The following is a 25,873-nucleotide window of genomic DNA, read 5'->3' on the forward strand; positions in this document are numbered from 1 at the left end:
CATAAAAATACTATGGGAGAAAAGCCAAAAACTTTTCTGAGAATTTTGTATCTCCAGCAACCTATATTTAAACAGTTGTAATTCTTTTTAAAGAGCCCTTCTATTCAAACTTTTCAAAGAGAAGATTTGCCTTTTAGTGGGAAATCTCTTTTCCATCATAGAGTTAAAATAAAACTTCACAAGTTTGGTTATTTGTTGTTAATTTTAGCAGACTTTTTCCCCCCAAACTACTAAACTTAGTATATAAAAGAAAAAAAAAAAGTGCAGACTACAATATATTTGAGGCCAGACTGGAAATGCCCATAGGAGGTGTCTTAGTCAACTTGGGCTTGCCATGACCAAGTACCAGAGACTTGGTAGCTTAAAAAACAGAAATTTATTTCTCACAGTTCTAGAGACTGGTGAGTCCAAGCTCAAGGTGTCGGCTGGTGGGAGTTCTTTTCTTGGTTTGCAAAGCTGCCTCTCTTGCTGTGTCATTATGTTGCAGAGAGTTGTCTTTCTCTTCTTCATCTAAAGCCACTAATCTTATCATTCAGTTCAGTTCAGTCGTTCAGTCGTGTCCGACTCTTTGCAACCCCATGAATCGCAGCATGCCAGGCCTCCCTGTCCATCACCAACTCCCGGAGTTCACTCAGACTCACGTCCATCGAGTCAGTGATGCCATCCAGCCATCTCATCCTCTGTCATCCCCTTCTCCTCCTGCCCCCAATCCCTCCCAGCATCAGAGTCTTTTCCAATGAGTCAACTCTTCACATGAGGTGGCCAAAGTATTGGAGTTTCAGCTTTAGCATCATTCCTTCCAAAGAAATCCCAGGGCTGATCTCCTTCAGAATGGACTGGCTGGATCTCCTTGCAGTCCAAGGGACTCTCAAGAGTATTCTTATTTGAAACATCTTCTTCTTAATAATCTTATCATTAGGGCCTTACACTCGTGATCTACTCTAACTCCAATTACCTCCCAAAGGCCATCGTTCAGTTGCTCAGTCCTGTCTGACTCTTTGTGACCTCATGGACTGCAGCATGCCAGGCTTCCCCATCTTTCACCATCTCCTGGAGTTTGCTCAAACTCATGTCCACTGAGTCGATGATGCCATCCTCTGTCACCCCCTTCTCCTCCGCCCTCTTTGCATCTGGTGCCCAAAGTATTGGAGCTTCAGCTTCAGCATCAGTCCTTCCAATGAATAGTCAAGGTTGATTTCCTTTAGGATGGACTGGTTTGATCTCCTTGCTGTCCAAGGGACTCCTAAGAGTCTTCTCCAGCACCACAGTTCAAAGTCATCAGTTCTCCGGCGCTCAGCCTTTTTTACTGTCCAGCGCTCACATCCATATATGAGTCCTGGAAACACCATAGCTTTGACTAGACAGACCTTTGTAGTTGCCTCCCAGGACTGCTGTTGCCAGAGCCTCTATCCTCCCTGTAGGACACTGCTGACGCATGCTCTGCCTCAACACTTAAAGGCAGGTCGGGCTCAGTCTCTTGTGGGGGTCACTGCTCCTTTCCCTGGGTCCTGGTGTGCGCAAGGTTTTGTTTGTGCCCTCCAAGCATCTCTGATGGATATAAGGTTTGATTTTAAACGCAATTGCGCCCCTCCTACCATCTTGTTGTGGCTTCTCCTTTGCCCTTGGTCGTGGGGTCTTTTTTTTTGGTGGGTTCCAACATTCTCCTGTTGATGGTTGTTCAATAGCTAGTTGCAATTTGGGTGTTCTCACAGGAGAAGATTAGCACACATGCTCCTACTCTGTCATCTCCTATCCCAGTTTTGCCTACAAAGGTCCCCAAATCCACATTTCCAAATATTATCCCATTGGGACTTAGCTCTTCAAGATAGGAATTGGAAGTCGGCCACAGAGGAGGGCAGGGGAGGCAGAGGGGAGACAGAAACATTCAGTTCATAATAGGAGGTATAACTAAAAGAAATAAAACCAGTTCTATTTTACAAACACCCACACATACATACTAGACTTTGTCATACTCCACACCTTTGACAAGAAAAGTCAGGGATGAGATTATGCCTAATCTTGAGGAACTATATCTGAATAATTGAAATAAACAATCCACAATGGAAGACCAAAGAAAGCTAAACTGGAATGAATCATGTATTTAACATTATTTTTAAAGAAATCAGAAATATTCAGACATAAATAAGTCAGCGGGAAAGTCAAACACTGATATAACTGGCCCAGAAGAGCCTTTTGAATTTAACTTGAGTATCTTGGAGCTATAAGAACTGAAACATCTTTATTTTAAAAGGGTACAGTATTCATCAGAGAAGGCGATGGCACCCCACTCCAGTAGTCTTGCCTGGAAAATCCCATGGACGGAGGACCTGGTGGGCTGCAGTCCATGGGGGTCACTAAGAGTTGGACACGACTGAATGACTTCACTTTCACTTTCACTTTTGACTTTTCACTTTTATGCACTGGAGAAGGAAATGGCAACCCACTCCAGTGTTCTTGCCTGGAAAATCCCAGGGACGGGGGAGCCTGGTGGGCTGCCATCTATGGGGTCGCACAGAGTTGGACACGACTGAAGCGACTTAACAGCAGCAACACAGTATTCATAGAAATAGATAAGGTTTGAAATTTAAAACTACTCTCTCGACTATTAACAAAGTGGAAAAAAATGAGCATGTTTTACATTTTGCTGTCTTCTACCTAATTAGCAAAATCCAAACAAAAAGGGACTTCCCTGGTGGTCCAGTGGTTAAGAATCTGCCTGCCAATGCAGGGGACTCGGGTTCAACCCCTGAACTGGGAAGATTCATCATGCAGCAGGGCAACTAACCCCATGTGCCACAATTACTGAAGCCTGGGGCCCCTCGGGCTCATGCTCTGCAACAAGAGAAGCCCCGCAATGAGAAGCCCGTGCGCCACAACCAGAGGGTCATCCCATCCACCACAACCAGAGAAAGCCCGCACGTAGCAACAAAGACCCAGCACAGACCCAAACAGTAACAATAACCACAGGAAGCATATACTGTAACGCTGCTTTATTTTAGGCCTTCTAAACAAAGGTTGATGACCAATATAACCACCAGATAATCAAAAACTTGTCTTGGTTAATTGTGATACTAAGGATAAAACTTGCACATAATGTGTATTTATTTTGATTTGTGTCCTGCCTGCTTTCAACTAGACTTTGTGATAGTAAAAATAAATAAATAAATAAATCACTATATTTGTCAACACATATTGGATTGCACGATCCCGAAAACCCCAACCCCAATGCGTTAAGCATAAAAGGGAATTTATTGGCCCACATAGTTGAAGTCTTGAGGTAGAACCCACATCTAACACAAGAATTCAAAGAGGTCAACTGGCCTTGGTCTGCCTATCTTCATATCTCAGATCTGCTTTCCTTTGGGCTGGCCCCATTCTCAGGCATTCTACTGAGGAATAAGATGGGGGTCAGAAGCTCTGGTTTTTTCATCCCATCCTGTTGGCCATTCTACTGGAAAATCAACACCTCCTTTACAGCGATGCCCATAAAAACATTTGAATGCCCTCTGATGGGCCTGATTTGTGTCATGTCATGGCTTCATTCTTGATCCAATTACTGAGGCCAGGGCAATAGAGCACAGTGAATGGCCTGGCCTGGGTTATGTTTCCACCCTCGGCTCTAAAAAAACCAGAATGAATTCCCTCTAAGCCACAAGGACTGAGATTGGGATAAAGACAATAAGCAAGAAGCATTGAGATTCCATTATCACAAAAGAGGGAAATATTCTTAATGTAGTTGAACACTATGGATGTCTACCACAACCCAAGTACAATAAAACTGAATCATTGACAACACTAGAAAGCAGAAGTCATGTATAAATGAGGTGGTAGTCTTGAGAATAAGGGGAAGCAGGGGAGATGGTAATGTCATAGAAATATGGATTGAGAAAATCCGGAATGATCACATATAAAACTTTGCTCTGAGTTTCTTAGAAGCCAAGGCAGAGTGACATTCAATGGAAAGAAAACACCTCATCTAAACAAAGGAAGTTCCCAGCTTGCTGGATGATATAGATACTTTTCTGGCTCTGAATTCTCAAAAGAACTTGTCTCCAAGACCTTTAAATAAGACTGAGCAACATAATGAGGTCCTATTTTTTTTTTTAAAGCAAGTTTTTAAAAAGAGCTGGTACACATTCTGCTCAGTGAAAGCCAAGGACATAGCATTACACAGTGGCTCTGGAAAGTCAATTATTCAAAAGGCTGTAGTGACTCTGTCCAAGTATGTAACCTAATGAAGGACTCAAAGGTAGAAAACCGGCAATGAAATCCTAGCCCTGCACTTATTACCAGAGCCACCATAGCTTAGTCCCTCTCATTCCCTGAGCTTATGCTTTTTAAGTGTAAAGAAGTGGTAATAATACCAATACTTGCTTTGTGTGAGAATTAAATTAATATATAAAAGTACTTTTAACTCTCTAATGTATGTGCAAATAGGTAACATATTTTCATCAAACGATACTCTAGGATCATCTAGATAAAGGATAAAGTCAGATCAGATTATACATACTTTATAATTAATTGCATAAAATGTTCAACCAATGAGTCATTAAATAGTAAAAGGTTATTTTAAGTTTTCATTGCAGCTCTAATAAAAAACCTTTTTTTACTCCTCCATATTTATTATTATTTTATTATTTCCCATGTTTCAAATAAGTGCGATGTCATCCACCAAAAAAACACTTGTTTGAGGACATTATTACCAATGTGATCCCTACCACCTCCATTACTTCTACCAATTGCTACAATTTATTGAGCATTTACTATGGGTGAGGCAGGAAATGAAATGCTTCATATACATTTCAAACACAATCCCTGAACTAGGAGTGACAAGGGTGAATTTTATAATGCCCCTCAAGAGCAGTAAAACATTAGACTAATTACTTATCTCTGGTCCTGCTTTTCTCTAGGCTTGGATCAATATTGATTGTACATCTTAGAAGTTTCCTTCCAGACTTCAGTATTCTATTACTTTGTTAAGGTCAATTTCATGGTACAAATTCTCACATTCATGTCTTTTTTTTTTTTTTTTTGCTATAAAGTGAGGCATATGGGATCTTAGTTCCCCAGCTAGGGATCAAACCTGAGCCCTGTGTAATGAAAGTGCAGTGTCTTAAACACTGGACTGCAAGGGAAGACCCTGTGTTACATTATAAGTGCTTTTACCTCAATTATGAATGTATACTTTTCTTAGAATGTTCTCTTTGGTAGTATATCAAAAGCAGCACCATCATTTTTCTTCAACGAACCTGATGGGATATTCTTCCCGAAGAGTGAAGGGCATATTTACCACAATTTGTGGAATTTTGTGGAATGTTTTCCCTGAAAGAAAATAGCAAGGAGGCAATGAGTTTGCATTATTGCCTTAAATTTGAGTGGACATTCTATTTCAAGAAAAAAAACTTATTTTTTTGCCTTTATTTAAAAATTTGAGATATAATTGGCATAACATGATTTCTTAAACCCCCCTAGCAGTTCAGCGGCTTTCATCAGTTAAGATCACAGTTATCAGTAGTATACCAAAATGGTACCTATCAATGGTTTCTTAGTTTTGGTTACACATTATAGTCACTGAGGAATTTTTAAAAAATATGAATGCCTGAATCCCACCACAGAGATTCTGCTGATATTGGTCCAGGGGGCATATTGGATATCGGGATTATTTTTGCCAGCGCTTTTCCAGATGATTTGAATGTAGAGTCAAGACTGAAATTGACTGGCCCATCTGGTGTTATCTGTGAGGCAGGGCATCACATACTTAAAGAAGATGTGCCAATCTGGAAGAGGTGGGGGGATGCTCTGTTGGAAAAAAATCAGCAGGATCAACCAGTTGAGCCTCATCCAATACTTACATGCTATGCAAAACAGGCAGTATAGAAAACATTTGCTTTTTAAGAAGGATTTTTTACTTATGTGTGTTACTTGGGAAGCTCATTGACTGAGTGGAGAAGAAACGTGATGTCATTTTGTCAGTGGGAACCTGTGTCCTTTTTCTTTTTTTCAACTGGTTTTTAATTGTCAAAATCCAGAGGTTAAGAAGCTGCCTTCCAATACAAGGGACACTGGTCTGATCCCTGGTCAGGGAACTAAGGTTCCACGTGTCACAGGGCAGCTAAGCTTGAGCATAACTCGTGAGCCCTATGGGCTCTGGAGCCTCTGTGTTGTAACCAAGACCTGGTGCAGTCAAATAAACAGATAAATATGTATTTTTCAAAAGACTTAAAAAAAAAATGCCAGAGGGGGCACCTGGGTAGGGTGATTTTTGTTTACCACATTTTCCTGACCCTCTAACCCTTATTGGGCATCAAATTTCTTTTTCTAATTCCAAGGTTTTTTGGACATGGTATATAATAACTTTGTATCCTGCAAGCTCTATTTTAATTGACAGAACCAATAGACACAAGAAATCATAACCAAAATAAGAAACTAACTCAAGTAATCCCTTGGGGATTGCTTTGCTTTCTTAAATACAATCCAACACATGGTCCTGCTCAGGCATGTTTGGGAAATTACGCCCATTATGTCTTTTTGTTTGCTTTTAAAACCTGCTTCTTTCATTTCTTGCAAATTTTTCTGTCCAAAGCTAAATTGATTCTGCACAGCAAAGATAAACTCCAATCCAGAAACTGGAAAGAAAATGTTTATGTGGTTGAGGTGCACATTTATAGAATTCCTGATTGGGTGGTGAGACCCAGAAGATGAGCAGTCCAGCTTCTGGTGGATACAATAGCCCTTTTTCATTTCATTGACATGAGAAGTTTTCATCTCCACCATGAAGCTTGTCAGGTCTGGTCTACGGATGGCTGATATTTTTGATCTTTCTTATATCTGCTTGTGACTTCTTAGACGAAATTTTGAGGTTACATGTATAAATAATATGGAAGGAAGTGAATGCTTGAGGTTAATGTTCACAGGAAAAACCAGGGAGGGGACTTTTTGCTAAAGGTTTTTTTTGAAAAGCTGCTCTACTTTCTACAGACTGAGGTAGTAACCCCAAGATAAGGGGTTTTCACAAAATTTTTGTCTGTTTTTATAATGAACACAAAACTATATCCCATAATCTGAAGCTGAAATATTCAAATTAGTCACAGTGTTATACAAATTTTTTGTCTTTCCATTTTACAATATGATTAGAGAAAACTAAGATGTTTCAAAGAGCAAAAGCAAAATAAATAAATAAATGTCCTCCATTTAGGGGTTAAAAAAAAAAGGCCACTAATAATAAATCATATACTCACCGACTACTTGAAGATTTCAGAGTTTTTATTTTCTTGTATTGATTTTCCTATTGGTAAGAGTCCTTAATAATTTTCTCATGTCTCAGCCTTTATCACTATTAAATAATCTGTTAGATGTTTGTGTGTGTGTGTGTATGTGGTGTGTGGGACTAACATAGTGATGTAGGTTGATTGTACTTCAAAAAGCAAATACACAGATTTGTAGAAAAAGAGATCAGAGGACCTTCCCTGGTGGTCCAGTGCTTAAGTTGCTGAACTTCCTTTTCAGGAGACAAACGTTCAATCCCTGGTCGGGAACTAACATCCTGCATGCTACACAGTGTGGCCAGAAAACAGAAAAAAATTAAAATTTTTATAAAAATGTAAAAAAAAACCCAAGAGATCAGACTTATGGTTACCAGAGATGAGGGTGGGCGAGAAAAAGCTCGAAAAAGGCACACATCTCCAATTACAAAATAAATAAGGATGTAATGTACAACATGATTAATAGAATTAGTACCTCTGTGTATTATGTATGAAAGTCGTTAAGAGAGTAAATCCTGAGTTCTCATCACAAACAGAATGTTTTTTTTTTCTTTTGTATGTATCTATATGAGATGATGGATGTTCACTAAATTTTAGTGGTAATCATTTTGTACTGTATGTAAGTCAAATCATTACGTTGTACATCTTAAATTTATACACTGCTGTATGCCAATTACTTCTCAAAAAAACTGGAAGAAAAAAAAGTTTGGGCTGTAAATAATAGAAACCAATTTTTGGTTAGTTTAAGCAAAAAATTAAACTTCATTGTAGAGTAACTGGGATTATTTCATGGTACCTAAGAGCTAAGATACGTCAGTGTTTTAGGGTGCTTTTATAATGGTCTCAATGATCCCTGACTTCTGGTATTTACACTGTGTATTATCTCCTCCCCATGAGTGTAGACTGGAAATTGTGACTTCTAATGTCACTTCTAAGATCAAGTTATAAAATTCTGTAGCTTCCATCTTGTTCTTACTCTTTCCACTCTGATGAAGGCAGATGCTGTGATGTGAGCTGCCCTCTGAAAAGCTTATATAGCAAGGAGTTGACGATAGCCTCTACCCACAATTTAGAGGAGCTCAGATTCTTGATGTAACAGTCTGCGAGGAACTGAATCCTGCCAACAACCATGTGAAAGCTTGGAAAATATCCTTTCCGAGGTGAGAATTCAGAGGAAGCCACAGCCGTGGTCAGCACCCTGACTGTAACCTTGTGAGAGACCCTGAGATGGAGGGTCCAATTAAGCCGTGTCTAGATTCCTGACCCACCAAAATTGTGGGGTAATACATGCTGTTGTTTTAAGTCACTTCGTTTTGAGATAACGTGTTACATGACAATAGGTAATACAGTCAGCAACAGAATGCAGGAACACTGGGGGAATCTATATTTCTTTCTGCTCCCTGATTCTCTTTTCTTCTGGTTGTCTGTCTCACTGAGCTCTCGTTACCAAACCACTTTGCTTGCTCCTCAGTGCAAAATATACCAATAGTTCCCGCATTTACCTGCTCTCTGTTTCTGTCATATGGAAAAAAATCAATGTCTTTTTAGGCACATTTTCAAAACTATCATGGCAGGAATCAGACTGGCTGATCTAGGCTCAGAAGCCCATCTCTGAACCCATCATCTCTCTCAGGAGGGAAACATACAAGGAAGAGATTGTGATTGATCTTGCTTGGATCAAGTGTACTAATGCAGCTGTGTTTATAGTAGGTATGAAGACTGGAAAAGGTAGATTTGTAATTTGCTTCACAATTTTGCTCACTTTGGCTTATTGTTTAAATAATTTGAATTGTTAATATGTGTTCTATTTGAATGAATAATCTAATAGGCACCATTACTCTAAAAAGTAAATATAGGGGGGAAAAAAAGACCTTTAAAACATTTCCCACCTAGAAAATGCATCACATAAAACTTGGCATTTGTGCAAGGTACATGTCAAGAAGTAGAAAGTAATAGATACTGACATGCTTGATTATTCAGGAAGGATATGGTTTGACATTTATGCCAACTGAAGGTTCTTACTCCCATTGTATCACAGGCTCCTTTGGGCCTCCACTCTCTGCCTATTGTCCTACATGTGTAGAAAAACTGATAAAATTCCAGCAAAGTGGGGGTGGGGGGTGGGGGTGGATGTACGATGAGTTGTTAAACCAGGATGGTGAGCACTTACCAAGCTATAGTGTTTCTCCAGTTACAGTTGTATAATTGTGACACACGAAAAGATCCCTTCAGAACTGCCAGTACATAAAAGAGCAGAACACTGACTATGATCAAACAGTGTAGACAAAACAAAGTGGCTTTGCCGCTCTCTCAGTGGGATCCAAATGAAACAAATGATGTAAGGTTGTATTATATGTTTATTTATTTTTTCTTTTTTGGAGGGGACACCCAGATGGTTATATTTTGACCATCATACTTGCTTTGTGTATCAATACACCCATGGCGGATTTATGTTGATGTATGGCAAAACCAATACTATATTGTAAAGTAATTAGCCTCCAATTAAAATAAATAAATTTATATTTAAGAAAGTGTTTTATAAAAACTAGCTCTGAAATCAGAGAAAATAAGCATATTTTTTTCTGCACTTTTGGTGCACTAGGAGTATCAGTGAGAGGTTTCCAAAAAAAAAAAAGCATCCTGTTGGAAATGGATAACCTCCATTCCATTTCCAACCATCTTTTTGGATATGGAAATTATATAACCTCCATCCGAGGTTATATAATCATGCGTGCATGATGCTAAAGGGCAGTTAGTCTGTACATGGGCTGCCCTTGGAATCAGAGGTAGGAATGGTGGGGTGATGAGCACACAGCATCCATATACAACACAGCGGACATCTGGGGCACCTGGGCTGTAGAACCACTTGGGTGCAAGTCCTGCTTTTGCCAAGTACTAGACTTCAGGCACATAGTTTATATTCTGTGCCTTGGTTTCTTCATCTTTGAAGTCGGGAAAATTTTCAAAGTACCTACCTTTACACTCTTGTTGTTAAGATGAGATAAGATAATTGATACAGAGAGTCTGGCACAATGCCTAATAAACACCAAGCACTCAAATGTTAGCTAATGTTATTACTTACTTTTGATGATATCAGTTATTTAAACTCCCTCAACCCTAATGTCCTCATTTGTCAAATAGGGAACTGATTGTAGCAATGGCACATACAAAGTTATGTGTGTGACTCAGCATATGATATTATGTACACATTTCATATGTTTTCTTAATGCTCTGAAAGTGAGATGGGAAACTGAGCCGAGAGTTGCTTTGCAATGATCTAGGCTCACAGCTGCAGTCAACATGGTGGTCAATTAGTTCTCATGACAAAGGACCACAAACTAGACGGCTTGAAACAACAGAAATGTATTCTTGCTCAATTTTGGAGGCCAGGAGTCCAAAGTCAAGGTTAGGTTATAGCAGGGCCATGTTCCTTCTGGAGGCCTTTGGGGAGAATCCTTCCTTGATTCTTCCAGCTTCTGGTGGTTTCTGATGTTCTTTGGTCTCTGGCTGAGTAACTCCAGTCTCTGTCCCTGTCTCCACATAGCCATTTTCTCTGTATGTTGTAGTGATGGTGTAGTTGCTAAATCATGTCTGACTCTTGTGACCCTATGGATTGTCAATTGCCAGGCTCCTCTGTCCCTACAATTTCCCAGGCAAGAATACTGGAGTGGGTTGCTATTTCCTTCTGGGGATCTTCCCAACCCTGGGATTGAACCCACATCTCCTGCATTGCAGGCAGATTCTTTACCGCTGAGCCACCAGGGATGCCCTCTTCCCTGTGTCCTGTCTCCAACCTCCAATCTGTCCACTAGTCTCTTATAAAAACACTAGTCATTGGATTTAGACTCCACCCCAAATCGAGTATGGGCTTCCCTGGCGGCTCAGAGGTTAAAGCGTCTGCCTGCAATGTGGGAGACCTGGGTTCGATCCCTGGGTTGGGAAGATCCACTGGAGAAGGAAATGGCAACCCACTCCAGTATTCTTGCCTGGAGAATCCCATGGATGGAGGAGCCTGGTAGGCTACAGTCCACAGGGTCGCAAAGAGTCAGGCATGACATCGAGTATAGTTTCATCTGGAGATTCTAAACTGATTACATCTGTTAAGACTTTATTTTAAAATAAAGTCACATTCTGAGGTTCTGGGTGGAAATTAATTTGGGGGAGGGCACTATAGTATCTAGCTCACTCAGTTCAGTTCAGTTCAGTCGCTCAGTTGTGTCTGACTCTTTGCAACCGCATGAATTGCAGCACGCCAGGCCTCCCTGTCTATCACGAACTCCTGGGGTTCAATCATTTCCAGACACTTCTGACTCTTTGCCATTTATCTTACTTTTACTTCAACCCATTTACTGAACACACATTTGGGGAGTACCTACTGTGTGTCAGACCCAGGGACACAAAGGTAGTTCCTTAAAAGAGTTCGTGATATTTTGAGAAAGATGCACACTAAACAAGTCTATAGTGACAGAGAGAGAAAAGTGGTGTTTCATCTCCAAGTGGTTAGAGAGAGCTTCCTGAAGGAAGTGGAACCTGCAGCTGTCATAGTTCTTTGCTCATCTATACTCGAAGTACACATGCCAGATGAAGGTATGTGAGAGGAGAGAAGAAAAATGGACTTGATCAGACAGGCCGCACTTTCCCTCTGGATAATACAAAACTAGCCAACAACTAGTACCCAACCAACTTACGTCACATAGAATCGCATCCAAAATTCCAGGCAAATGAATATCAATGAATAGCAAATTAGAACGCTGCATGGTGACATTTAATTTAAAATAGAGCATTGATGTTGACTCTTTTAAGCATGAGAAATACATATTTATTTAAAAAGGGGAAAGTATACTGCAAAATGTATCTATTTCTGATTATTACTTCACTGGGACAGAATGTCACTGATTTCTGAGTTATTTAATTGATTACAGATTGCCATAATACACAGAAATATTTAAGCTCTCTTTATGGTTATGTTTCTTTTCTTTTTTTTATAAATATAATTTCATAAATATGATAGTTTAAAATACGCCCCTGCAGCTAAGTGGTAACTTAGATGTTAACTTGTCATTGCACCTCAATTTTGTGAGAATAACTTTGGAGGTGCAAGAACACTTATTTTCAGTGCTTGGGAGGTGACAAATGTGTTATCTCTAGACTTTGTGAAGCTCACCCCCACTTCCCTCACGCCACCTAGATTCTTAGTGAGTGTAGGTGTTATGTTTTTTATGATAGAGGATGTGTTCTCAGACAAAATCGCATGTGCAACGTGTGTCACAAGGATTCTATTATATTTCTACAATGACTACTTCATAGCTGCCTTAGGCTATGGCACTCCCAATCTAAGCTTTGGAGCCATACTGAAGATGCTCTTTGCTTTGGTATCTACTAAGAGGCAATGGCACCCCACTCCAGTACTCTTGCCTGGAAAATCCCATGGACGGAGGAGCCTGGAAGGCTGCAGTCCATGGAGTCGTTAAGAGTCCGGTACGACTGAGCGACTTTACTTTCACTTTTCACTTTCATGCATTGGAGAAGGAAATGGCAACCCACTCCAGTGTTCTTGCCTGGAGAATCCCAGGGACGGAGGAGCCTGGTGGGCTGCCGTCTATGGGGTAGCACAGAGTCAGACACGACTGAAGTGACTTAGCAGCAAGAGTAACTTTTTAATTAATTAATTTATTTGGCTTTGCTGGGTCTTCGTTGCTATGCACAGGCTTTCACTAGTTGCAGCACACGGGGCGTACTGGTCGTTGCGGTGCAAGGGCTTCTCATTGAGGCGGTTCCTCTCGCCGAGGAGCACAGGCTCTAGGCGCGTGGGCTTCAGTACCTGCAGCACGAGGGCTCAGTAGTTGTGGTATGTGGGCTCCAGGGTTTGCAGACTTTAGTAGTTGCAGCACATAGGCTCAGTAGTTACGGCTCACGGGCTCTAGAGTGAGGGCTCAGTAATTGTGGCTCATGGGCTTAGCTGCTACATGGCATGTGGCATCTTCCTGGACCAGGGATTGAACCCGTGTCCCTGCTTTGGCAGGTGGATTCTTATCCACTGCGTCACCAGGGAAGTTCTAAACAGTAATTTTTTAATCTGAGGTAGTTAAACAGAGAGGACAGACATTGAATGAAATTGTGAAGTATGTAAAATTTTTCATCATCTTCTTGCTTTCCTTTGCTCTACACTCAGTATCTGAATAGGCGAATAGAACACCAAGATTTTCAAAGACGGTTAATAAGCCTTGAATATACTTAAAGTTGCAATTAACCTTTTGTTTTAAGAATTAGAAAAATGGTAAGGAACCAATATGGCTGCCATGAAAAATAAATGCAACAACGGCATCTTATTGCTTCCAAGAGCAAGCAGAGTTTTTCACAAGTGTCCTTCAAGGACGATTTTTACCTATCCAACCTTTAGTCATAGCCATCTTTGCTGCTGCTGCTGCTGCTAAGTCGCTTCAGTCGTGTCCAACTCTGTGCGACCCCATAGACGGCGGCCCACCAGGCTTCCCCGTCCCTGGGATTCTCCAGGCAAGAACACTGGAGTGGGTTGCCATTTCCTTCTCCAATGCATGAAAGGGAAAAGTGAAAGTCAAGTCGCTCAGTCGTGTCCGACTCTTCACTACCCCATGGTCTACAGCCTACCAGGCTCCTCCGTCCATGGGATTTTCCAGGCAAGAGTACTGGAGTGGGGTGCCATTGCCTTCTCCAATAGCCATCTTTACTATTTCTTTAAAATATGATAGAAGATATGGACTTCTTATCAAAATAATGCATATATACAATTTTAAAATATTTTCAGTGGATTTTTAATAGATCCCCATCTCCCTGCCCCAGGGATTAAGCCCATTCTCCTACCACTTTTAGACTCAAACACTACAGGGGATTGGGGCTGGGGTGGCAGTAATATTAATACTTCTTCTCTCCCAGTTCAGACTAGCTTCTGAATATCTTCTTCCAAGTTGTCACTGCAGACAGACCCACTGATCCTTCTTATTTTAGAGGTCTGTCTGTCAATCCTATGGAAAAGCACTGTGTGGAAATAATAGCAGGAGGATTCCAAAAACAATAATAGGGCAGTTAAAAAGCTTAGCCCTTAAAAGGCCCTCACTCCTTGCTGAGAGGGTTATAGGAACGCTGCTCCCTGATTTTTTATCTTTCAAGATGGATCTCTTCTGATGAACTTTTTGGTTGAATTCTTTCTCCTTCATCCTAGGAAAAACTCAAGAGTGTTTTGAAAGTAATCCTGGGAGAAGATTTATCTCAAGTAGATACTTGGCATCCCTGAGCTCCTATGGGCTGGGTGACCACTACTTAATGGCTCTGGGGACTTTTTCAGAGCACAGATTCTTTGATTTTTTCCCTAAGGAACAGATAAGTGTCATGAAAGTGAAAGTCACTCAATCATGTCAGACTCTTTGCGACCCCATGGACTATACAGTCCATGGAATTCTCTACGCCAAAACACTGGAGTAGGTAGCCTTTCTCTTCTCCAGGGTATCTTCCCAACCCAGGGATCAAACCCAGGGATCAAATCCAGGTATCCCGCATTGAAGGCAGATTCGTTACCAGCTGAGCCACAAGGGAAGCCCAAGACTACTGGAGTGGGTAGCTTATCCCTTTGCCAGCGGATCTTCCTGACCCAGGAATCGAACTGTGGTCTCCTGCATTGCAGGCGGATTCTTTACCAACTGAACTATCAGGGAAGCCCATGAATTCCTTATAAAAGAAAGCCAATGGTTTTTAAGAACCTTGTAAGTCCCCTGGAGTAGGAAATGGAAACCCACTCTAGCATTCTTGCCTGGAAACTTCCATGGACAAAGGAGCCTGGTGGGCTGCAGATCATGAGGCTACAAAGAATAGAACATGACTGAGTGCGCACATGTGTGAGCACACACACACACACACACACACATGAGGGCACTGGAAAGAGAAATATCTTTAAGGAAAGAATTCATTCAGTCAAAACACAACTTAATGCTCATGTTGCAGCCTGGAAATAAAAAGAAAACTACCCTTAAGGAGCTCACAATCAAAAGTTTCATTGTTTTCCTATCTTTTTTAAAGAGCACCTTATTTTAAATAATATTTTATCATCTCATTGTTATTTATATATTTTCATTTTTTGGCCATGCTGCATGGCATGTGGGATCTTAGTTCCCTGGAATCGAACCTGCACCCACTACATCAAAGCACAGAATCTTAACCACTGAACCACCAGGGGAGTCCACGTTTTCTTTCCTGTTTTACATTCTTCACCCACTCAACTTCATTGTGTTTCGACCTGAGTATTTCTTCAGCTTTATTGGATTATTTTGAGCTCAAAAGAAGATGCTTCCCACTCTAAATTTCCTACCTTTTTAAGTAAAAATCACTGTTTAGATTCTTTTCCTTCATAACTCCCCTATCTCTGGTTGCCTGATTTAGGGATAAAAAAACACAGGACACACAGTTCAATTGGAATTTTAGATAAATAGCAAGCAATTTTTTAGTATGAATGAGCCCCAAATGTTGTATGGGACATACTTATACTAAAAAAAAAAAAAATGATGTTTATCCGATTCTGACTTACCTGGACACCTTGTATTTTACTTAGCAACCTTACCCTTACCCCAGCCCACCTCTACAGAATAAGTTGGCATTCAAGTTTAGTGACATCGACACACTTAGAGCATCTTCTTTATTCTGTAATCCTGATCACAAAGGAACATGGTGAACTCCCTAGAAAACCGAACACCCCCTGCCAGACTGCACTAACTCACTCCCCTCTGACACAGGCCCTCTCTGCTGAATGGGACACTTAAGCCACTGTAACCCCACATAATACTGTTAGCGACTGGAGGACATATTATTTCTTCCCTTTATCTCCCAGATGTGACTTTTAAACTTCATTTTTCTATAAAACAAATCCTGTGGGTCTAGTTCGCCTATCACCTATCCTCATTCGTCTTTTACATTTTGAAAGGAAACTAAATGAGGATAATGTTGGTCATTACCAAGCACAGATCTTCAGAGTCGCTGTGCGACAACGATGCAGGAAAGACTCAAGTCTGTAAGTAAATTCAAGCTACATTTTAATCTTCTCTAAAAAGACAAGAAGAAATTATTGGGCAGAACAACGGATTTGAATGTCATTTCTATTGTTTCACCTGCTCACTTACAATCTGGTAAAGATTTAGAAGGTTTCAAATACAGCCTGAGCTCCTCTCTGACAGAGCTGGCTGTTTTGAGCACAACAGATACCATAGTTATCGCACAGAGAGGTGAACACCAAGTATGTAATTTATTTAATGCAGCACTTTTACAGGTAGAGTACCATGCCAACAGATATGATTTTTTTATTTGAAACCTAACCGTAATTGAAATATGTGGTCACTAATATCTGCAATCAGCCGTTTCTACGGTAGTTTAATATGCAGCTGCTTTGAAATGTGCTTGCAGATTAGCAAAATGTCAGAGCCCACTTTCAAAGAAAGCTGTCTTCTGGGACATCATTTATTCTTGCTCATAACTTTAATACGATTACCTCCCACTGTAGCAAACCAATTTTTTATAACATTCTAAAGAGATGTTATGCACAGAAGAGCCTGGGATATTTCCAGTTAGGATGGCCATCTCTGAGACAGGTAATAGAGACTGAAAAATGCCACGACACCCATATCCTGGGTCCTTGTTAGATTAATTAAACAAGGAGGCCATTAGATGAGGTGGTTCTAACACCTTAAAAGCCTACATGAACAAACCAAAACCTAAGGCTATACATGCCTCATGATTAAGAAATAGAAACCTCAGGACAACCAATCACAAACAGCCAGCTAGGATTGTCCCAAATCATGCTTAAGCTGTAATCAAAGAACTTCCTTGCTTTGCTCTTTCCTTTTCTCTATGTCTTTCCCTGGCTCCTATAGTTGGAGTACTTCTAACCACTTTCGGTTTGTTGCTGCCTGGTTTTAATAGATTTTTGATCAAATAAACTCACCATTTGTAATATGCCTAAGTTATTCTTCTAACACCATACAGAAGTCGTTTATGGACCTGGCATTTGGATGCTCTGAGAAATGGGGTGTAGGTCCAGATAATTATTCCCCAAGAGTAGAGTCTAAAATAAGAGGGCTGTTTGTACCACTGGTATGTAAACCTCACTTCTTAGGGAAACGTACAAGGGCTCTATAGTTCTGAAATCTGCATGTGACTTTTTAGGGGTTAAGGAAAAGTTCAGAGAATTTGCAAACAGCTTAAAACTTGCAAATAAGGCTGTTCAAACCCATGAGTAAATCAGAATGCACAGGCTCTTAGGGCAGTCAAAGAGAGTTTTAAGGCCTGAGACTTGAGGCATTAAGGACCTTGCCTTGTAACCTGATTAAGAAATACCCCTGCCTGCCTATCTTATCTGTTTCTCAGGAAAAGTCACAATGCCTTTAGCTATTTCTGATTTAGGCCTGGCTGGGTGTGGATCTGTACTATTTTGATTATATATCTGCTGGTTCTGATGATCTCATTACTTTGTTAATTAAATTTTTAGCTTATTTTAATCTCTCTTTAACAGTTCACTTTTAACCATGGGGAAGAGGAAGTAGCTCCTCAGAGAATAGTGTCTGCCCCAAAGGTGGTTCTGCAGCCTTCCTTCCTGTGCTTCAAATTATAGCCTCCTGTCAGGTCTGCTAGAGAACCCCAAAGGCCCAGGTTAAACATCTTCATTCAGGGGATTTCCCTGGTGGTCCAGTGGTTAAGAAACCACACTTCCACTGCAGGGGATACAGGTGTGATCCCTGGTAGGGGAACTAAGATCCTGCATGCTGTGAAAAATAATTATCCAGAGACTTCCTGGTGGTCCACTGGGTTAAAAATCTAATTCCCATTGCAAGGGATGAGGGTTCAATCCCTTGTTGGGGAAACTAAGAACCCACAGGTCGCTGGGCACCTAAGGCTGGGTGCCACAGCTGGAGAGCCTGGGCGCTGCAATGCAAGATCCCACATGCCCCAACGAATACTTTGCTTAGTCCTGCTAAGACCCAACACAGCCAATAAATGAGTAAAATAAGTAAATATTTTTTAAAAATTCATCCAGGTAATTTAGGAAGACCACAAATTACACTTCTGGGGAGAAGTGCAAATAGCCCTAAAACTCTCAAAATTGCCAGAATGAAATGCCCCAGAGGCTGTACATGGACCAAAAGCAAGGCCTCCAGCAAGTATCATTGTCCCTACTGTTCTCTTGCTACTTATTCCACTCTCCCTCACCATTCGATTTTGTTTGGGAATTATGTGTTCATATCCTCTGCCCATTTCGTGGATGTACACTGCATGTGTTAAATTGGCTTTTCTGTGTGATTTATCATTTGTGATACAGTGCTAGCTCCCTGATTGATCTCTTCAGGCCAAAGACAGACTCCGAAAGGACTCTTTTCAGGTGCGCTTATCTACTAGCACCTATTCTTGCCACTTTATGTGATGCTAAGGCTATGGTTTTTTCAGTGCTCATGTATGGATGTGAGAGTTGGACTGTGAAGAAAGCTGAGCACCGAAGAATTGATGCTTTTGAACTGTGGTGTTGGAGAAGACTCTTGAGAGTCCCTTGGACTGCAAGGAGATCTAACCAGTCCATTCTGAAGGAGATCAGCCCTGGGATTTCTTTGGAAGGAATGATACTAAAGCTGAAACTCCAGTACTTTGGCCACCTCATGTGAAGAGTTGACTCATTGGAAAAGACTCTGAGAGCTGGGAGGGATTGGGGGCGGGAGGAGAAGGGGACGGCAGAGGATGAGATGGCTGGATGGCATCACTGACTCGATGGACGTGAGTCTGAGTGAGCTCCGGGAGTTGGTGATGGACAGGGAGGCCTGGCGTGCTGCGATTCATGGGGTGGCAAAGAGTCGGACACAACTGAGTGACTGAACTGAACTGAACTGAATGCAGAATATATTCCCCTGGACACTGGCTCTTTTAGATGAATAGGAAAAAAAATGTCAGCTCTTTGTTCATTCTGTCTAGGCCAACACATTAAGAATATCAACTGTGTTAAAGCTTAAAAAATATTTTTGCTTTGTTGTCATTAGTCCTTCCGTTTGTTCCTTGTGGGGTTTGGCGGCTAGAGGTTTTAAAGTTTCATGCAGTCAAATCTATGCTTCTCATTAGAGTGTATTTCCACATCAAGAGTTTCTTGCAGTTCCTGCTTTGAAAACCATTATGAATATAAATCTTAAAATATATAATTAATAAAAGACAGTTTAAATATTATAACTATATATTATATGTACGTGATTGTATATATACATAATTATATAGCTATAATAGCCCAAACCAGCACAGTGCTTCCTAGCGTTTAGCAGTATGACAATGGACTAACAGAGTCAGGAACTTGCTTGTCTGATCTCTAACCACATGCCGCCTATTGTGTGTTCTTGATGTTCTATAGGAAACTCTTAAGAACCTTCCTATTCTCTCCTTTTTTCTCAAAAAAGTCAGTCCTAAAGAAGTAGAATAGAGCAAAGTAGGTATGGGCTTCAGGGCAGGACTGTGGGGGCTGGGGAGCTGGAGTGCTCCAGAGGTACTGTCAGGGCACAGGTGGAAAGGGGACTTCCCAGTCTGTCCAGTGGTAAAGACTCTGCCCTTCCAATGCAGGGGTTGTGGCTTCAATCCCTGGTCTGGGAACTAAGATTAATATCATTAATCTTTTTAATATTCATCAATCTGATAGGTATTAAATGCAACTTGTTTTGTTTTGCATTTTCCTGACTACTAGTAAGATTGACTATCTTCTACTTTATTAACTATCCATTTTCCTTGTTATTTAATAAATATCTGTTCCTGTATTTTGGCTATTTTTCTCTTGTTGTTTTTTGTCAACCTGTAAGAGTTCATTGTGCAGAGATATTAATTTATCACACTTTAATTTTTACTATATATTTAATATTAATAATTTCTTGGGGTAAAACTCCCTGGTGGTCCTGTGGTTAGGGCTCCGTGCTCCCACCTCTGGGCACACTGGGTCAAGCCCTTGTTGGGAAACTAAGATCACGAGTGCCCTGTGGCATGGCCGAAAGATAAATTAACTTTTAAAAATCTCTTGTTTTTCGCATGTCACCAAAGATCTGCTGGAGAAGTGATAGGCTACCCACTCCAGTATTCTTGGGCTTCCCTTGTGGCTCTGTTGGTAAAGAATCCACCTACAATGTGGGAGACCTCGGTCCGATCCCTGGTTTGGGAAAATACCCTGAAGAAGGGAAAGTCTACCCACTCTAGTATTCTGGCCTGGAGAATTCCATGTACTGTATAGTCCATGGGGTCGCAAAGAGTTGGACACAACTGAGTGACTTTCACTTTCTTTATAGATGCTTATCTTCCAGCCTTAAGAAAAATGTCCCACCCATCCCTACTCTTGTGGATCTATCTGCACATTTTAAAACTTTTCTTCTACTGGATTTTATTTCAGTGATGTAGTTCAAGTGGATTTTATTTTGTATATAATATAGCAGTGTAACTTGCAACTGGAAACCCATTATTCAGGACTATATAAAATAAATCAATCTCCACCTTTCCGCAGTGTTTGATGTTAACCTTAGACTTTTTCCTATGCACATATAATCCTTTGATATGTGTATGTGTTTACATGTACACACATACATACACAAATACTACACGTTTACCATGATGTTTTTGTTTTATTCTTCTTCAGTTTGCCTTCTTTGCTTAAAATGCTGAGAAGGAACTCCAGTGTATGGCTCCACCTCATTCTTTTAAAAGGCATTCTTTTAAAAGCATGCTGTCTTAAGAATTGACAAACCTGACTCATTAAGCCATAGCCAATTAACTGTTCCCAGATGAAGAAGTCCCCACGGTAACATTTTCAGCTGCCCCAGCTTTCTAGGTCCTGATCTGAATTGCTGTTGTTTAGTCTCGAAGTTGTGTTCGACTCTTTTGAAACCCCATGGACTGTAGGCCACCAGGTTCCTCTGTCCATGGGATTTCCCAGGTGAGAATACTGGAGTGGGTTGCAATTTCCTTCTCCAGGGGATCGTCCCGACCCAGAAATCAAACCCACATCTCTTGCATTGCAGGCCGATTCTTTACCACTGAGCCACCAGGGATGCCTGCTCTGAATGGTGAGCCCAAATCTCTACAGGGTTCTTTACTTAATTCCCCAAGGAGGGAATCACAGTACCTGCCTCTACAAAAAAGGACAGCCTTCTACTGGGTCACCTTCCATCAGTCAGCTCCACAGTCTCTCAACATTCTGTGCTTGGTGGCTTTCTTAATGAGTTCCAGGTCTGACTCCTCCCTGCATGAAAAAGGAGAATTTAAAGTACCGCTGTTCTACTGCTGACCTTTTTTGGTGCTTTTTAATCTATGGGAGGTTTGGGGATAGATATAGTTAAAAATAACTGAAGACTCCTGCAATATTTATTGATCTCTCATCAATCTTTGATTCCATAGACAGGTACCACTTAGCCAAGCCATATGATTTTGATATTGATTCAAGGTTTTTAATCTTCCCTCAGAGCTTTTACTGCCACAGAATTGCAAGTAGGGTTCATTCATTCCTCAAATATGTATTGATGCCACCGTTTACCAAGCCCTGTGTTAAGTACTGTGTATATACTGGTGAGCAGAATCATCACAATGCTGGGTAGTTATGGATTGCTTTGAACAAATTCTAATCCCAAATGTGATTAAAAACGTACTTTGTCCTCAACTCTCCTTTGAAGCATCTATTTAAATATTTGATGCAGATTTAGCCTCCCTTATGTCTTCCTGCCACAAGAAACAAGAAGCTCAGCATCTTTTCCTATTGAAAAGAGAAGGTATTTAATGCTGTAGGCACCACCACGGCACCTTCCAAATGATTTTTGTCTGAATAGTTTAGCGTCTTTTTAACAGAACTAATATTGTTGATATTGTTGATATGGGTCAAAGATCATTTGGTGTTCTAAAAATATTTATTGAGTCCTTATTATATGTTAGACACACTATTCCAGGATCTAGACCCAGAGGCTATTTTTTTTTTTTCTGCCATGGACTCCTTTAGCTTAAATATATGAACTCCTTCTCAGAACAATATTTTTATAAATTCGTAAGTTAAAATACATTCTGCTGCAAAGAAAACCAATTGCCCTATACCTTGGTTAACAATGTTAACTCATTTATTTAAGCCCTGATATTGTCTTTAAATTAAAAAAACTATTAATTTTAATGGGAAATTTTATTGTGTATTACATCTTACATCTTAACCTAAGACATTCAAATAATTTTCAAAGATTTAAATATATATGGGATATTTATACAGATATATATCCTATATAACCAGACATGCAAATGTAATAAAACTTTGTATAAGCAGTAACAACTAATTTGAAAGTAAGCTAACAAATAATCCAATGAAGGCTTATTGTACTCATCCAAAGAAGGAGTGAAGACTGGATAATGGATGCTGTATGTACAGGGAAAGATGAGGGCGTTTGACATTAGAAATCTCATTATTCTTTGTATATTATTTTCTTCATAGACTTTTCAATCTTCTGGAGGTTCATTGTTACTGAGGTCAAATTTTGCTTAAAATAAGCTTAACATTTTATCTCTACAGCAAAAATAAAAAATTAAAACACATGCACACAACAAACCAAAGGGTTGTGAGAAATGAAGATGCTATGTCTTCATCTCTTGCTCGGTTGTCATCATTCCATTGCTAAGCTGTGTCCAACTCGGTGACCCCATGGACTGCAGCACGTCAGGCTCCTATGTCCTCTACTATCTCCTGGAGTTTGCTCAAGTTCATGTCCATTCACAGGCAAAGCAAACATGTTTGTGTTCATCAGAACAGGGCAATTTGTTCTGATATAAATTTGTTTCCCAAGATACTCTGACTACAGAAACCTCTTTTGAGTGAATTGATGAGTGTGTCTTTGCCTGCAATCATAATATTGACACAATTTCTCATACTGTGTATATTTCGTGTGTTTTGGGTAAAATTTTCTTTATATGGGGCATAAAATGAAGTTTGCCAAAAGACTTTTTTGTGAGTTATATTGCTGAAAAGTCATTAACTGAACATTCATTTGGTGAGATACATCTTTTATTAGCCATTGGCATATGGTTCTATAGACAAAACTTGAGGGTCCATGGATTCAGCTAGGGGTTAAAAAGAAAAACTGAACAAAACAGACACAAATACTTGCCTCTAAGGATCTCATATTCCTCACAATCTACACAGATGATGATTCTGTTCACAAGGTCAATTTGTTCAGCTCATAGGAGGTGCAATTTGTTCCTTTTTTATAGTCCCAAGTCCCAAGTCCCAACACAGTCCTCCTCAAAATCAAAGTCCCAAGGAAGTACAATTATTCTGTTAAAGGTTTGTTTACTTAGATGTTTACCATAGCCTCCAAAATCTTCCATCCTGATCATGTCTTTGATGCTACTTGATCTAGATTAAGGATAGGCAAAGTATTGCCCCAGGGCTAAACCCATTACCTCCTGTGTTTTGCAAACAAAGTTTCATGGGATCACAGCCAAGCTCATATAGTTGATGGCTGCCTGTACACTACACTAGCAAGAGTTGAATACATGTGACAAAGATCCTCTAGCCCACAAAGTCAAAATGTATATTCTGACTCTATTTTAAAAAGTTTGCCCATCTGACCTAAATTTCTAGAGTTGCAAGTGTTATTGAATATTTGAGCAGATCTAAAGAAGCTTCTTTAAAGATGGTTCTAAAGAAGCGTCTGCCTACAATGCAGGAGACCTGGGTTCAATTCCTGGGTTGGGAAGATTCCCTGGAGAAGGAAAGGGCAACCCACTCCAGTATTCTTGCCTGGAAAATTCCATGGACAGAGGAGCCTGGTAGGCTACAGTCCATGGGGTTGCAAAGAGTCAGACACAACTGAGCGACTTCACTGACTCACTAAGAAGCTTCTTAAGAGAAGCAGCCTTGGTTACAGATTTTCCTATAGCTCTCCTATAGGAAACAGATTTTCCTATAGCTTTCCTATAGTTCTATAAGAAATAAAACTTCTTAAGAATGAATTGTCACTTTCTAATTTTCTAATACCAGAATTCTCATTGCTCTGGTGCTTAATGGGTATAATAATACACTTAGAACTCTTGGGTGACTTCTTCCTTATTCTTTTGGATAAGATTAACATCTTATATGCACCGTAAATGCAATTTACAAGGTGCCTCCGGTTCTAGCCTCACATACTTTGGTCTGTTTCTTCTCACTCCCCTTGTTAGGACCACATGATCCTGCTTTGGGCAAACCTGTGTCCTCTTTGTAAATTTGTTTCCTTAGTCTAGAGAGCAATTTTCACGCGCCCCCCCCCCCTCCCCCCCCCCCCCCCCCCCCACCGCCCAAGGTCTTATGTGGGTTAATTCCTACTCATTTTCAGATTTCTGACTTTTTGTTGCTGTGGGAAAGATTTTTCTGATTGTTTTTTCTGTCCCATCTCTCTAAAAGTTAGACTTTCAGAGCACCTGTATGGCTCAGCAGTAATAAATCCACCTGCAATGCAAGAGGTACAGTTTTGATCCCTGGGTTGGGAAGATTCCCTGGAGAAGGAAATGGCAACCCACTCCAGTATTCTTGCCTGCAGAATCCCATGGACAGAGTTGCCTGTGGTGGTCACAAAAAGAGTTGGACAGGACTTAGTGCCTAAAAACAACAACAAATTTCTCTTTTACAGTAATTTTCAGAATCTGCTATAAAAATGTCACACACTATTTAATTTCTGTCTTCCTATCAGATTCCATAATGTGTGGGACCAGTCTGTTCTGTTTGTGGCCAGATCTTCAATGCTTAGCTAGTACCTTATTAGTTAATCAAATTTATGAAATGAACTTATGAACACCACAGAACACTCATATATCAGATATTTAACAGTGAACTTATTCTCAGCTCTTGCTAGGAGGGTCAAAGTAAGAATGTACCACCTAAATGTTTTCCTGAATTTCTTATAAAATTATGTAAAATTGTTCCATATTATAAATTGATAAATGTATCAGAATTTAATGCTAATATAGTTTGGAGGGAATAGTGTCTTTTTTTTAAGTTAGCAAAAGAACAATATAGTTTGTTGTGTTTATCTTTCTCCTGGACACCAAGAAGTTCAAAAGTAAATTTATTTCTTATTTACAAGAATGTTCTCCAAACCCAGATTCCTGGTAAAAATTCTTTCTTCTTTCTTTACATGTTGTGTTAGGCTTTTATTTACTTAAAAAATCTGTTAGATATTTGCTTCATGTCAAGTTGCCTCAATTTTGAGTAATTATAACTTGATCCTGTTTAAGACTCATAACTTTTCTCATTAGAGCAAGTCCAGATCTGAAAAACTGCTAAGAATGAAAGCTACAACTGGTGGTTCTGAGTGTCATGAATTAAATTATAAGACTGCCTTCAATGTGGGAAAGAAGGGTTGGGGAGGGATGGTGTCCTTGAAGTCACTTTCTTTTTTAAAGCAGCAAAATAAACTGGAGTCAGTTATCCACTCCTCATGGAATTCGAACAACTTAGTACTGATTAGTACACTGCGGAAGCAATTCAGCAAAAACTCAGAGCTTCTTGAGCCATAAATGTGGGACACAGCCTTGCCTCTGTGTATCTAGTTTGAAACTAGGACCTGCTGGGTCACTTCTTGCTT

The 25,873-nt window shown here is 40.2% G+C and overlaps 1 long non-coding RNA gene across 2 annotated transcripts in view; it reads right to left on the reverse strand.

Moving 5' to 3' along the window:
* Positions 1-25,873, reverse strand: part of LOC102398527 — a 66,200-nt gene that overhangs the window by 27,241 nt on the left and 13,086 nt on the right. Inside the window, exon 3 of one of the 2 annotated variants that reach the window (XR_006550649.1) lies at positions 5,167-5,322. The exons of the other annotated variant lie outside the window; for it this stretch is intronic. This is a non-coding gene — a long non-coding RNA (uncharacterized LOC102398527). The remainder of the gene's footprint in view (positions 1-5,166; positions 5,323-25,873) is intronic. 2 annotated transcript variants of the gene reach the window in all.

Source organism: Bubalus bubalis, chromosome 4 (genome assembly GCF_019923935.1).
Source record: "Bubalus bubalis isolate 160015118507 breed Murrah chromosome 4, NDDB_SH_1, whole genome shotgun sequence".
NCBI classification, from domain to species: Eukaryota; Metazoa; Chordata; class Mammalia; order Artiodactyla; family Bovidae; genus Bubalus; species Bubalus bubalis.